Source organism: Enoplosus armatus, chromosome 11, assembly GCF_043641665.1.
Source record: "Enoplosus armatus isolate fEnoArm2 chromosome 11, fEnoArm2.hap1, whole genome shotgun sequence".
Taxonomy (NCBI): domain Eukaryota; kingdom Metazoa; phylum Chordata; class Actinopteri; order Centrarchiformes; family Enoplosidae; genus Enoplosus; species Enoplosus armatus.
Genome location: NC_092190.1, coordinates 6,145,385 through 6,156,547, shown reverse-complemented (window position 1 = coordinate 6,156,547; position 11,163 = coordinate 6,145,385). Strand labels below are relative to the sequence as shown.

General features: G+C 40.8%; 18 non-coding genes across 18 annotated transcripts in view; all 18 read left to right on the top strand.

Annotated features, from left to right (window-relative positions):
* LOC139293551 (5S ribosomal RNA) overlaps nt 1-4 on the top strand; it is a 119-nt gene extending 115 nt beyond the window's left edge. Inside the window, exon 1 of the ribosomal RNA XR_011598155.1 lies at nt 1-4. This exon is cut by the window's left edge and continues 115 nt beyond it. This is a non-coding gene — a ribosomal RNA (5S ribosomal RNA).
* A 533-nt stretch (nt 5-537) lies between these two features.
* Nucleotides 538-656, top strand: LOC139293374 (5S ribosomal RNA). Its single transcript, XR_011597987.1, has one exon. It is a non-coding gene; the product is annotated as a 5S ribosomal RNA (ribosomal RNA).
* Nucleotides 657-1,189: 533 nt separating this feature from the next.
* Nucleotides 1,190-1,308, top strand: LOC139293630 (5S ribosomal RNA). The gene has a single exon (XR_011598232.1). It is a non-coding gene; the product is annotated as a 5S ribosomal RNA (ribosomal RNA).
* A 519-nt stretch (nt 1,309-1,827) lies between these two features.
* LOC139293629 (5S ribosomal RNA) lies at nt 1,828-1,946 on the top strand. Its single transcript, XR_011598231.1, has one exon. It is a non-coding gene; the product is annotated as a 5S ribosomal RNA (ribosomal RNA).
* A 538-nt stretch (nt 1,947-2,484) lies between these two features.
* LOC139293373 (5S ribosomal RNA) lies at nt 2,485-2,603 on the top strand. Its single transcript, XR_011597986.1, has one exon. It is a non-coding gene; the product is annotated as a 5S ribosomal RNA (ribosomal RNA).
* Nucleotides 2,604-3,127: 524 nt separating this feature from the next.
* On the top strand, nt 3,128-3,246 carry LOC139293372 (5S ribosomal RNA). The gene has a single exon (XR_011597985.1). It is a non-coding gene; the product is annotated as a 5S ribosomal RNA (ribosomal RNA).
* A 524-nt stretch (nt 3,247-3,770) lies between these two features.
* LOC139293672 (5S ribosomal RNA) lies at nt 3,771-3,889 on the top strand. The gene has a single exon (XR_011598270.1). It is a non-coding gene; the product is annotated as a 5S ribosomal RNA (ribosomal RNA).
* A 524-nt stretch (nt 3,890-4,413) lies between these two features.
* Nucleotides 4,414-4,532, top strand: LOC139293370 (5S ribosomal RNA). Its single transcript, XR_011597984.1, has one exon. It is a non-coding gene; the product is annotated as a 5S ribosomal RNA (ribosomal RNA).
* Nucleotides 4,533-5,070: 538 nt separating this feature from the next.
* Nucleotides 5,071-5,189, top strand: LOC139293605 (5S ribosomal RNA). The gene has a single exon (XR_011598208.1). It is a non-coding gene; the product is annotated as a 5S ribosomal RNA (ribosomal RNA).
* A 519-nt stretch (nt 5,190-5,708) lies between these two features.
* Nucleotides 5,709-5,827, top strand: LOC139293543 (5S ribosomal RNA). Its single transcript, XR_011598148.1, has one exon. It is a non-coding gene; the product is annotated as a 5S ribosomal RNA (ribosomal RNA).
* Nucleotides 5,828-6,360: 533 nt separating this feature from the next.
* Nucleotides 6,361-6,479, top strand: LOC139293369 (5S ribosomal RNA). The gene has a single exon (XR_011597983.1). It is a non-coding gene; the product is annotated as a 5S ribosomal RNA (ribosomal RNA).
* A 519-nt stretch (nt 6,480-6,998) lies between these two features.
* Nucleotides 6,999-7,117, top strand: LOC139293367 (5S ribosomal RNA). Its single transcript, XR_011597981.1, has one exon. It is a non-coding gene; the product is annotated as a 5S ribosomal RNA (ribosomal RNA).
* A 519-nt stretch (nt 7,118-7,636) lies between these two features.
* On the top strand, nt 7,637-7,755 carry LOC139293366 (5S ribosomal RNA). Its single transcript, XR_011597980.1, has one exon. It is a non-coding gene; the product is annotated as a 5S ribosomal RNA (ribosomal RNA).
* Nucleotides 7,756-8,279: 524 nt separating this feature from the next.
* LOC139293566 (5S ribosomal RNA) lies at nt 8,280-8,398 on the top strand. Its single transcript, XR_011598170.1, has one exon. It is a non-coding gene; the product is annotated as a 5S ribosomal RNA (ribosomal RNA).
* A 533-nt stretch (nt 8,399-8,931) lies between these two features.
* On the top strand, nt 8,932-9,050 carry LOC139293665 (5S ribosomal RNA). The gene has a single exon (XR_011598264.1). It is a non-coding gene; the product is annotated as a 5S ribosomal RNA (ribosomal RNA).
* Nucleotides 9,051-9,583: 533 nt separating this feature from the next.
* On the top strand, nt 9,584-9,702 carry LOC139293680 (5S ribosomal RNA). Its single transcript, XR_011598278.1, has one exon. It is a non-coding gene; the product is annotated as a 5S ribosomal RNA (ribosomal RNA).
* Nucleotides 9,703-10,221: 519 nt separating this feature from the next.
* Nucleotides 10,222-10,340, top strand: LOC139293628 (5S ribosomal RNA). Its single transcript, XR_011598230.1, has one exon. It is a non-coding gene; the product is annotated as a 5S ribosomal RNA (ribosomal RNA).
* Nucleotides 10,341-10,864: 524 nt separating this feature from the next.
* LOC139293676 (5S ribosomal RNA) lies at nt 10,865-10,983 on the top strand. Its single transcript, XR_011598274.1, has one exon. It is a non-coding gene; the product is annotated as a 5S ribosomal RNA (ribosomal RNA).
* The last annotated feature ends 180 nt before the right edge of the window (nt 10,984-11,163 follow it).

Genomic DNA, 11,163 nt, shown 5'->3' with positions numbered 1-11,163 from the left:
AGCATTTTCTTGTCCGCTTTCGTCAGCAGAGGGCGCTGCTCCTTCTGTAGTGGAGACAGGACAGTACAGAGCCAGTGAACACATTCTACATGCTTTTATTTGGCAGTCTGGACTTTGTGCTCTGTATTGTACTTCTATTTTAATTGCTCTCATTTCCAGCCATCACATTCAATAGGCGGTGTGAAGATGCAGTGTTGCCGATGGATACACATTTCCTGCTCTCGTCATTAGGCAATATGTAGCCAATTTTACAGTGGTGGACTGTAACCAAGTACATTTGCTAAAGTAGCCACTGTATTTTACTCTACTTTATGCTTCAAAATGTTTTTATATATATATATGTTATTCTGAAAATGGGCCGTTCTGCATAATGAGTATTTTTACTTTTGGAACTTTAAATGTATTTACTTATGTACTTTTACTTAAGATTTTGAATACATGGATTTGACTTGCAACAGAGCATTTTTACACTGTATTAAAAGAAGCGTTGGTGATGTTTTAGCATTTATAAATAGCCCGTGTGCGACAGCAGTAATCGTTTACGGCCATACCACTCTGAACACGCCCGATCTCGTCTGATCTCGGAAGCTAAGCAGGGTCGGGCCTGGTTAGTACTTGGATGGGAGACCGCCTGGGAATACCAGGTGCCGTAAGCATTTTCTTGTCCGCTTTCGTCAGCAGAGGGCGCTGCTCCTTCTGTAGTGGAGACAGGACAGTACAGAGCCAGTGAACACATTCTACATGCTTTTATTTGGCAGTCTGGACTTTGTGCTCTGTATTGTACTTCTATTTTAATTGCTCTCATTTCCAGCCATCACATTCAATAGGCGGTGTGAAGATGCAGTGTTGCCGATGGATACACATTTCCTGCTCTCGTCATTAGGCAATATGTAGCCAATTTTACAGTGGTGGACTGTAACCAAGTACATTTGCTAAAGTAGCCACTGTATTGTATTCTACTTTATGCTTCAAAATGTTTTTATATATATATATGTTATTCTGAAAATGGGCCGTTCTGCATAATGAGTATTTTTACTTTTGGAACTTTAAATGTATTTACTTATGTACTTTTACTTAAGATTTTGAATACATGGCTTTGACTTGCAACAGAGCATTTTTACACTGTATTAAAAGAAGCGTTGGTGATGTTTTAGCATTTATAAATAGCCCGTGTGCGACAGCAGTAATCGTTTACGGCCATACCACTCTGAACACGCCCGATCTCGTCTGATCTCGGAAGCTAAGCAGGGTCGGGCCTGGTTAGTACTTGGATGGGAGACCGCCTGGGAATACCACGTGCCGTAAGCATTTTCTTGTCCGCTTTCGTCAGCAGAGGGCGCTGCTCCTTCTGTAGTGGAGACAGGACAGTACAGAGCCAGTGAACACATTCTACATGCTTTTATTTGGCAGTCTGGACTTTGTGCTCTGTATTGTACTTCTATTTTAATTGCTCTCATTTCCAGCCATCACATTCAATAGGCGGTGTGAAGATGGATACACATTTCCTGCTCTAGTCATTAGGCAATATGTAGCCAATTTTACAGTGGTGGACTGTAACCAAGTACATTTGCTAAAGTAGCCACTGTATTGTATTCTACTTTATGCTTCAAAATGTTTTTATATATATATATGTTATTCTGAAAATGGGCCGTTCTGCATAATGAGTATTTTTACTTTTGGAACTTTAAATGTATTTACTTATGTACTTTTACTTAAGATTTTGAATACATGGCTTTGACTTGCAACAGAGCATTTTTACACTGTATTAAAAGAAGCGTTGGTGATGTTTTAGCATTTATAAATAGCCCGTGTGCGACAGCAGTAATCGTTTACGGCCATACCACTCTGAACACGCCCGATCTCGTCTGATCTCGGAAGCTAAGCAGGGTCGGGCCTGGTTAGTACTTGGATGGGAGACCGCCTGGGAATACCACGTGCCGTAAGCATTTTCTTGTCCGCTTTCGTCAGCAGAGGGCGCTGCTCCTTCTGTAGTGGAGACAGGACAGTACAGAGCCAGTGAACACATTCTACATGCTTTTATTTGGCAGTCTGGACTTTGTGCTCTGTATTGTACTTCTATTTTAATTGCTCTCATTTCCAGCCATCACATTCAATAGGCGGTGTGAAGATGCAGTGTTGCCGATGGATACACATTTCCTGCTCTAGTCATTAGGCAATATGTAGCCAATTTTACAGTGGTGGACTGTAACCAAGTACATTTGCTAAAGTAGCCACTGTATTTTACTCTACTTTATGCTTCAAAATGTTTTTATATATATACTGTATATGTTATTCTGAAAATGGGCCGTTCTGCATAATAAGTATTTTCACTTTTGGAACTTTAAATGTATTTACTTATGTACTTTTACTTAAGATTTTGAATACATGGCTTTGACTTGCAACAGAGCATTTTTACACTGTATTAAAAGAAGCGTTGGTGATGTTTTAGCATTTATAAATAGCCCGTGTGCGACAGCAGTAATCGTTTACGGCCATACCACTCTGAACACGCCCGATCTCGTCTGATCTCGGAAGCTAAGCAGGGTCGGGCCTGGTTAGTACTTGGATGGGAGACCGCCTGGGAATACCAGGTGCCGTAAGCATTTTCTTGTCCGCTTTCGTCAGCAGAGGGCGCTGCTCCTTCTGTAGTGGAGACAGGACAGTACAGAGCCAGTGAACACATTCTACATGCTTTTATTTGGCAGTCTGGACTTTGTGCTCTGTATTGTACTTCTATTTTAATTGCTCTCATTTCCAGCCATCACATTCAATAGGCGGTGTGAAGATGGATACACATTTCCTGCTCTAGTCATTAGGCAATATGTAGCCAATTTTACAGTGGTGGACTGTAACCAAGTACATTTGCCTAAGTAGCCACTGTATTTTACTCTACTTTATGCTTCAAAATGTTTTTATATATATACTGTATATGTTATTCTGAAAATGGGCCGTTCTGCATAATAAGTATTTTCACTTTTGGAACTTTAAATGTATTTACTTATGTACTTTTACTTAAGATTTTGAATACATGGCTTTGACTTGCAACAGAGCATTTTTACACTGTATTAAAAGAAGCGTTGGTGATGTTTTAGCATTTATAAATAGCCCGTGTGCGACAGCAGTAATCGTTTACGGCCATACCACTCTGAACACGCCCGATCTCGTCTGATCTCGGAAGCTAAGCAGGGTCGGGCCTGGTTAGTACTTGGATGGGAGACCGCCTGGGAATACCAGGTGCCGTAAGCATTTTCTTGTCCGCTTTCGTCAGCAGAGGGCGCTGCTCCTTCTGTAGTGGAGACAGGACAGTACAGAGCCAGTGAACACATTCTACATGCTTTTATTTGGCAGTCTGGACTTTGTGCTCTGTATTGTACTTCTATTTTAATTGCTCTCATTTCCAGCCATCACATTCAATAGGCGGTGTGAAGATGGATACACATTTCCTGCTCTAGTCATTAGGCAATATGTAGCCAATTTTACAGTGGTGGACTGTAACCAAGTACATTTGCTAAAGTAGCCACTGTATTTTACTCTACTTTATGCTTCAAAATGTTTTTATATATATACTGTATATGTTATTCTGAAAATGGGCCGTTCTGCATAATAAGTATTTTCACTTTTGGAACTTTAAATGTATTTACTTATGTACTTTTACTTAAGATTTTGAATACATGGCTTTGACTTGCAACAGAGCATTTTTACACTGTATTAAAAGAAGCGTTGGTGATGTTTTAGCATTTATAAATAGCCCGTGTGCGACAGCAGTAATCGTTTACGGCCATACCACTCTGAACACGCCTGATCTCGTCTGATCTCGGAAGCTAAGCAGGGTCGGGCCTGGTTAGTACTTGGATGGGAGACCGCCTGGGAATACCACGTGCCGTAAGCATTTTCTTGTCCGCTTTCGTCAGCAGAGGGCGCTGCTCCTTCTGTAGTGGAGACAGGACAGTACAGAGCCAGTGAACACATTCTACATGCTTTTATTTGGCAGTCTGGACTTTGTGCTCTGTATTGTACTTCTATTTTAATTGCTCTCATTTCCAGCCATCACATTCAATAGGCGGTGTGAAGATGGATACACATTTCCTGCTCTAGTCATTAGGCAATATGTAGCCAATTTTACAGTGGTGGACTGTAACCAAGTACATTTGCTAAAGTAGCCACTGTATTTTACTCTACTTTATGCTTCAAAATGTTTTTATATATATACTGTATATGTTATTCTGAAAATGGGCCGTTCTGCATAATAAGTATTTTCACTTTTGGAACTTTAAATGTATTTACTTATGTACTTTTACTTAAGATTTTGAATACATGGCTTTGACTTGCAACAGAGCATTTTTACACTGTATTAAAAGAAGCGTTGGTGATGTTTTAGCATTTATAAATAGCCCGTGTGCGACAGCAGTAATCGTTTACGGCCATACCACTCTGAACACGCCCGATCTCGTCTGATCTCGGAAGCTAAGCAGGGTCGGGCCTGGTTAGTACTTGGATGGGAGACCGCCTGGGAATACCAGGTGCCGTAAGCATTTTCTTGTCCGCTTTCGTCAGCAGAGGGCGCTGCTCCTTCTGTAGTGGAGACAGGACAGTACAGAGCCAGTGAACACATTCTACATGCTTTTATTTGGCAGTCTGGACTTTGTGCTCTGTATTGTACTTCTATTTTAATTGCTCTCATTTCCAGCCATCACATTCAATAGGCGGTGTGAAGATGCAGTGTTGCCGATGGATACACATTTCCTGCTCTAGTCATTAGGCAATATGTAGCCAATTTTACAGTGGTGGACTGTAACCAAGTACATTTGCTAAAGTAGCCACTGTATTTTACTCTACTTTATGCTTCAAAATGTTTTTATATATATACTGTATATGTTATTCTGAAAATGGGCCGTTCTGCATAATAAGTATTTTCACTTTTGGAACTTTAAATGTATTTACTTATGTACTTTTACTTAAGATTTTGAATACATGGCTTTGACTTGCAACAGAGCATTTTTACACTGTATTAAAAGAAGCGTTGGTGATGTTTTAGCATTTATAAATAGCTCGTGTGCGACAGCAGTAATCGTTTACGGCCATACCACTCTGAACACGCCTGATCTCGTCTGATCTCGGAAGCAAAGCAGGGTCGGGCCTGGTTAGTACTTGGATGGGAGACCGCCTGGGAATACCAGGTGCCGTAAGCATTTTCTTGTCCGCTTTCGTCAGCAGAGGGCGCTGCTCCTTCTGTAGTGGAGACAGGACAGTACAGAGCCAGTGAACACATTCTACATGCTTTTATTTGGCAGTCTGGACTTTGTGCTCTGTATTGTACTTCTATTTTAATTGCTCTCATTTCCAGCCATCACATTCAATAGGCGGTGTGAAGATGGATACACATTTCCTGCTCTAGTCATTAGGCAATATGTAGCCAATTTTACAGTGGTGGACTGTAACCAAGTACATTTGCTAAAGTAGCCACTGTATTTTACTCTACTTTATGCTTCAAAATGTTTTTATATATATATATGTTATTCTGAAAATGGGCCGTTCTGCATAATGAGTATTTTTACTTTTGGAACTTTAAATGTATTTACTTATGTACTTTTACTTAAGATTTTGAATACATGGATTTGACTTGCAACAGAGCATTTTTACACTGTATTAAAAGAAGCGTTGGTGATGTTTTAGCATTTATAAATAGCCCGTGTGCGACAGCAGTAATCGTTTACGGCCATACCACTCTGAACACGCCCGATCTCGTCTGATCTCGGAAGCTAAGCAGGGTCGGGCCTGGTTAGTACTTGGATGGGAGACCGCCTGGGAATACCAGGTGCCGTAAGTATTTTCTTGTCCGCTTTCGTCAGCAGAGGGCGCTGCTCCTTCTGTAGTGGAGACAGGACAGTACAGAGCCAGTGAACACATTCTACATGCTTTTATTTGGCAGTCTGGACTTTGTGCTCTGTATTGTACTTCTATTTTAATTGCTCTCATTTCCAGCCATCACATTCAATAGGCGGTGTGAAGATGCAGTGTTGCCGATGGATACACATTTCCTGCTCTCGTCATTAGGCAATATGTAGCCAATTTTACAGTGGTGGACTGTAACCAAGTACATTTGCTAAAGTAGCCACTGTATTGTATTCTACTTTATGCTTCAAAATGTTTTTATATATATATATGTTATTCTGAAAATGGGCCGTTCTGCATAATGAGTATTTTTACTTTTGGAACTTTAAATGTATTTACTTATGTACTTTTACTTAAGATTTTGAATACATGGCTTTGACTTGCAACAGAGCATTTTTACACTGTATTAAAAGAAGCGTTGGTGATGTTTTAGCATTTATAAATAGCCCGTGTGCGACAGCAGTAATCGTTTACGGCCATACCACTCTGAACACGCCCGATCTCGTCTGATCTCGGAAGCTAAGCAGGGTCGGGCCTGGTTAGTACTTGGATGGGAGACCGCCTGGGAATACCAGGTGCCGTAAGCATTTTCTTGTCCGCTTTCGTCAGCAGAGGGCGCTGCTCCTTCTGTAGTGGAGACAGGACAGTACAGAGCCAGTGAACACATTCTACATGCTTTTATTTGGCAGTCTGGACTTTGTGCTCTGTATTGTACTTCTATTTTAATTGCTCTCATTTCCAGCCATCACATTCAATAGGCGGTGTGAAGATGGATACACATTTCCTGCTCTAGTCATTAGGCAATATGTAGCCAATTTTACAGTGGTGGACTGTAACCAAGTACATTTGCTAAAGTAGCCACTGTATTTTACTCTACTTTATGCTTCAAAATGTTTTTATATATATATATGTTATTCTGAAAATGGGCCGTTCTGCATAATGAGTATTTTTACTTTTGGAACTTTAAATGTATTTACTTATGTACTTTTACTTAAGATTTTGAATACATGGCTTTGACTTGCAACAGAGCATTTTTACACTGTATTAAAAGAAGCGTTGGTGATGTTTTAGCATTTATAAATAGCCCGTGTGCGACAGCAGTAATCGTTTACGGCCATACCACTCTGAACACGCCCGATCTCGTCTGATCTCGGAAGCTAAGCAGGGTCGGGCCTGGTTAGTACTTGGATGGGAGACCGCCTGGGAATACCAGGTGCCGTAAGCATTTTCTTGTCCGCTTTCGTCAGCAGAGGGCGCTGCTCCTTCTGTAGTGGAGACAGGACAGTACAGAGCCAGTGAACACATTCTACATGCTTTTATTTGGCAGTCTGGACTTTGTGCTCTGTATTGTACTTCTATTTTAATTGCTCTCATTTCCAGCCATCACATTCAATAGGCGGTGTGAAGATGGATACACATTTCCTGCTCTAGTCATTAGGCAATATGTAGCCAATTTTACAGTGGTGGACTGTAACCAAGTACATTTGCTAAAGTAGCCACTGTATTTTACTCTACTTTATGCTTCAAAATGTTTTTATATATATATATGTTATTCTGAAAATGGGCCGTTCTGCATAATGAGTATTTTTACTTTTGGAACTTTAAATGTATTTACTTATGTACTTTTACTTAAGATTTTGAATACATGGCTTTGACTTGCAACAGAGCATTTTTACACTGTATTAAAAGAAGCGTTGGTGATGTTTTAGCATTTATAAATAGCCCGTGTGCGACAGCAGTAATCGTTTACGGCCATACCACTCTGAACACGCCCGATCTCGTCTGATCTCGGAAGCTAAGCAGGGTCGGGCCTGGTTAGTACTTGGATGGGAGACCGCCTGGGAATACCAGGTGCCGTAAGCATTTTCTTGTCCGCTTTCGTCAGCAGAGGGCGCTGCTCCTTCTGTAGTGGAGACAGGACAGTACAGAGCCAGTGAACACATTCTACATGCTTTTATTTGGCAGTCTGGACTTTGTGCTCTGTATTGTACTTCTATTTTAATTGCTCTCATTTCCAGCCATCACATTCAATAGGCGGTGTGAAGATGGATACACATTTCCTGCTCTAGTCATTAGGCAATATGTAGCCAATTTTACAGTGGTGGACTGTAACCAAGTACATTTGCTAAAGTAGCCACTGTATTTTACTCTACTTTATGCTTCAAAATGTTTTTATATATATACTGTATATGTTATTCTGAAAATGGGCCGTTCTGCATAATAAGTATTTTCACTTTTGGAACTTTAAATGTATTTACTTATGTACTTTTACTTAAGATTTTGAATACATGGATTTGACTTGCAACAGAGCATTTTTACACTGTATTAAAAGAAGCGTTGGTGACGTTTTAGCATTTATAAATAGCCCGTGTGCGACAGCAGTAATCGTTTACGGCCATACCACTCTGAACACGCCCGATCTTGTCTGATCTCGGAAGCTAAGCAGGGTTGGGCCTGGTTAGTACTTGGATGGGAGACCGCCTGGGAATACCAGGTGCCGTAAGCATTTTCTTGTCCGCTTTCGTCAGCAGAGGGCGCTGCTCCTTCTGTAGTGGAGATAGGACAGTACAGAGCCAGTGAACACATTCTACATGCTTTTATTTGGCAGTCTGGACTTTGTGCTCTGTATTGTACTTCTATTTTAATTGCTCTCATTTCCAGCCATCACATTCAATAGGCGGTGTGAAGATGCAGTGTTGCCGATGGATACACATTTCCTGCTCTCGTCATTAGGCAATATGTAGCCAATTTTACAGTGGTGGACTGTAACCAAGTACATTTGCTAAAGTAGCCACTGTATTTTACTCTACTTTATGCTTCAAAATGTTTTTATATATATATATGTTATTCTGAAAATGGGCCGTTCTGCATAATGAGTATTTTTACTTTTGGAACTTTAAATGTATTTACTTATGTACTTTTACTTAAGATTTTGAATACATGGATTTGACTTGCAACAGAGCATTTTTACACTGTATTAAAAGAAGCGTTGGTGATGTTTTAGCATTTATAAATAGCCCGTGTGCGACAGCAGTAATTGTTTACGGCCATACCACTCTGAACACGCCCGACCTCGTCTGATCTCGGAAGCTAAGCAGGGTCGGGCCTGGTTAGTACTTGGATAGGAGACCGCCTGGGAATACCAGGTGCCGTAAGCATTTTCTTGTCCGCTTTCGTCAGCAGAGGGCGCTGCTCCTTCTGTAGTGGAGACAGGACAGTACAGAGCCAGTGAACACATTCTACATGCTTTTATTTGGCAGTCTGGACTTTGTGCTCTGTATTGTACTTCTATTTTAATTGCTCTCATTTCCAGCCATCACATTCAATAGGCGGTGTGAAGATGCAGTGTTGCCGATGGATACACATTTCCTGCTCTCGTCATTAGGCAATATGTAGCCAATTTTACAGTGGTGGACTGTAACCAAGTACATTTGCTAAAGTAGCCACTGTATTTTACTCTACTTTATGCTTCAAAATGTTTTTATATATATATATGTTATTCTGAAAATGGGCCGTTCTGCATAATGAGTATTTTTACTTTTGGAACTTTAAATGTATTTACTTATGTACTTTTACTTAAAATTTTGAATACATGGATTTGACTTGCAACAGAGCATTTTTACACTGTATTAAAAGAAGCGTTGGTGATGTTTTAGCATTTATAAATAGCCCGTGTGCGACAGCAGTAATCGTTTACGGCCATACCACTCTGAACACGCCCGACCTCGTCTGATCTCGGAAGCTAAGCAGGGTCGGGCCTGGTTAGTACTTGGATGGGAGACCGCCTGGGAATACCACGTGCCGTAAGCATTTTCTTGTCCGCTTTCGTCAGCAGAGGGCGCTGCTCCTTCTGTAGTGGAGACAGGACAGTACAGAGCCAGTGAACACATTCTACATGCTTTTATTTGGCAGTCTGGACTTTGTGCTCTGTATTGTACTTCTATTTTAATTGCTCTCATTTCCAGCCATCACATTCAATAGGCGGTGTGAAGATGGATACACATTTCCTGCTCTAGTCATTAGGCAATATGTAGCCAATTTTACAGTGGTGGACTGTAACCAAGTACATTTGCTAAAGTAGCCACTGTATTGTATTCTACTTTATGCTTCAAAATGTTTTTATATATATATATGTTATTCTGAAAATGGGCCGTTCTGCATAATGAGTATTTTTACTTTTGGAACTTTAAATGTATTTACTTATGTACTTTTACTTAAGATTTTGAATACATGGCTTTGACTTGCAACAGAGCATTTTTACACTGTATTAAAAGAAGCGTTGGTGATGTTTTAGCATTTATAAATAGCCCGTGTGCGACAGCAGTAATCGTTTACGGCCATACCACTCTGAACACGCCCGATCTCGTCTGATCTCGGAAGCTAAGCAGGGTCGGGCCTGGTTAGTACTTGGATGGGAGACCGCCTGGGAATACCACGTGCCGTAAGCATTTTCTTGTCCGCTTTCGTCAGCAGAGGGCGCTGCTCCTTCTGTAGTGGAGACAGGACAGTACAGAGCCAGTGAACACATTCTACATGCTTTTATTTGGCAGTCTGGACTTTGTGCTCTGTATTGTACTTCTATTTTAATTGCTCTCATTTCCAGCCATCACATTCAATAGGCGGTGTGAAGATGGATACACATTTCCTGCTCTAGTCATTAGGCAATATGTAGCCAATTTTACAGTGGTGGACTGTAACCAAGTACATTTGCTAAAGTAGCCACTGTATTTTACTCTACTTTATGCTTCAAAATGTTTTTATATATATACTGTATATGTTATTCTGAAAATGGGCCGTTCTGCATAATAAGTATTTTCACTTTTGGAACTTTAAATGTATTTACTTATGTACTTTTACTTAAGATTTTGAATACATGGCTTTGACTTGCAACAGAGCATTTTTACACTGTATTAAAAGAAGCGTTGGTGATGTTTTAGCATTTATAAATAGCCCGTGTGCGACAGCAGTAATCGTTTACGGCCATGCCACTCTGAACACGCCCGATCTCGTCTGATCTCGGAAGCTAAGCAGGGTCGGGCCTGGTTAGTACTTGGATGGGAGACCGCCTGGGAATACCACGTGCTGTAAGCATTTTCTTGTCCGCTTTCGTCAGCAGAGGGCGCTGCTCCTTCTGTAGTGGAGACAGGACAGTACAGAGCCAGTGAACACATTCTACATGCTTTTATTTGGCAGTCTGGACTTTGTGCTCTGTATTGTACTTCTATTTTAATTGCTCTCATTTCCAGCCATCACATTCAATAGGCGGTGTGA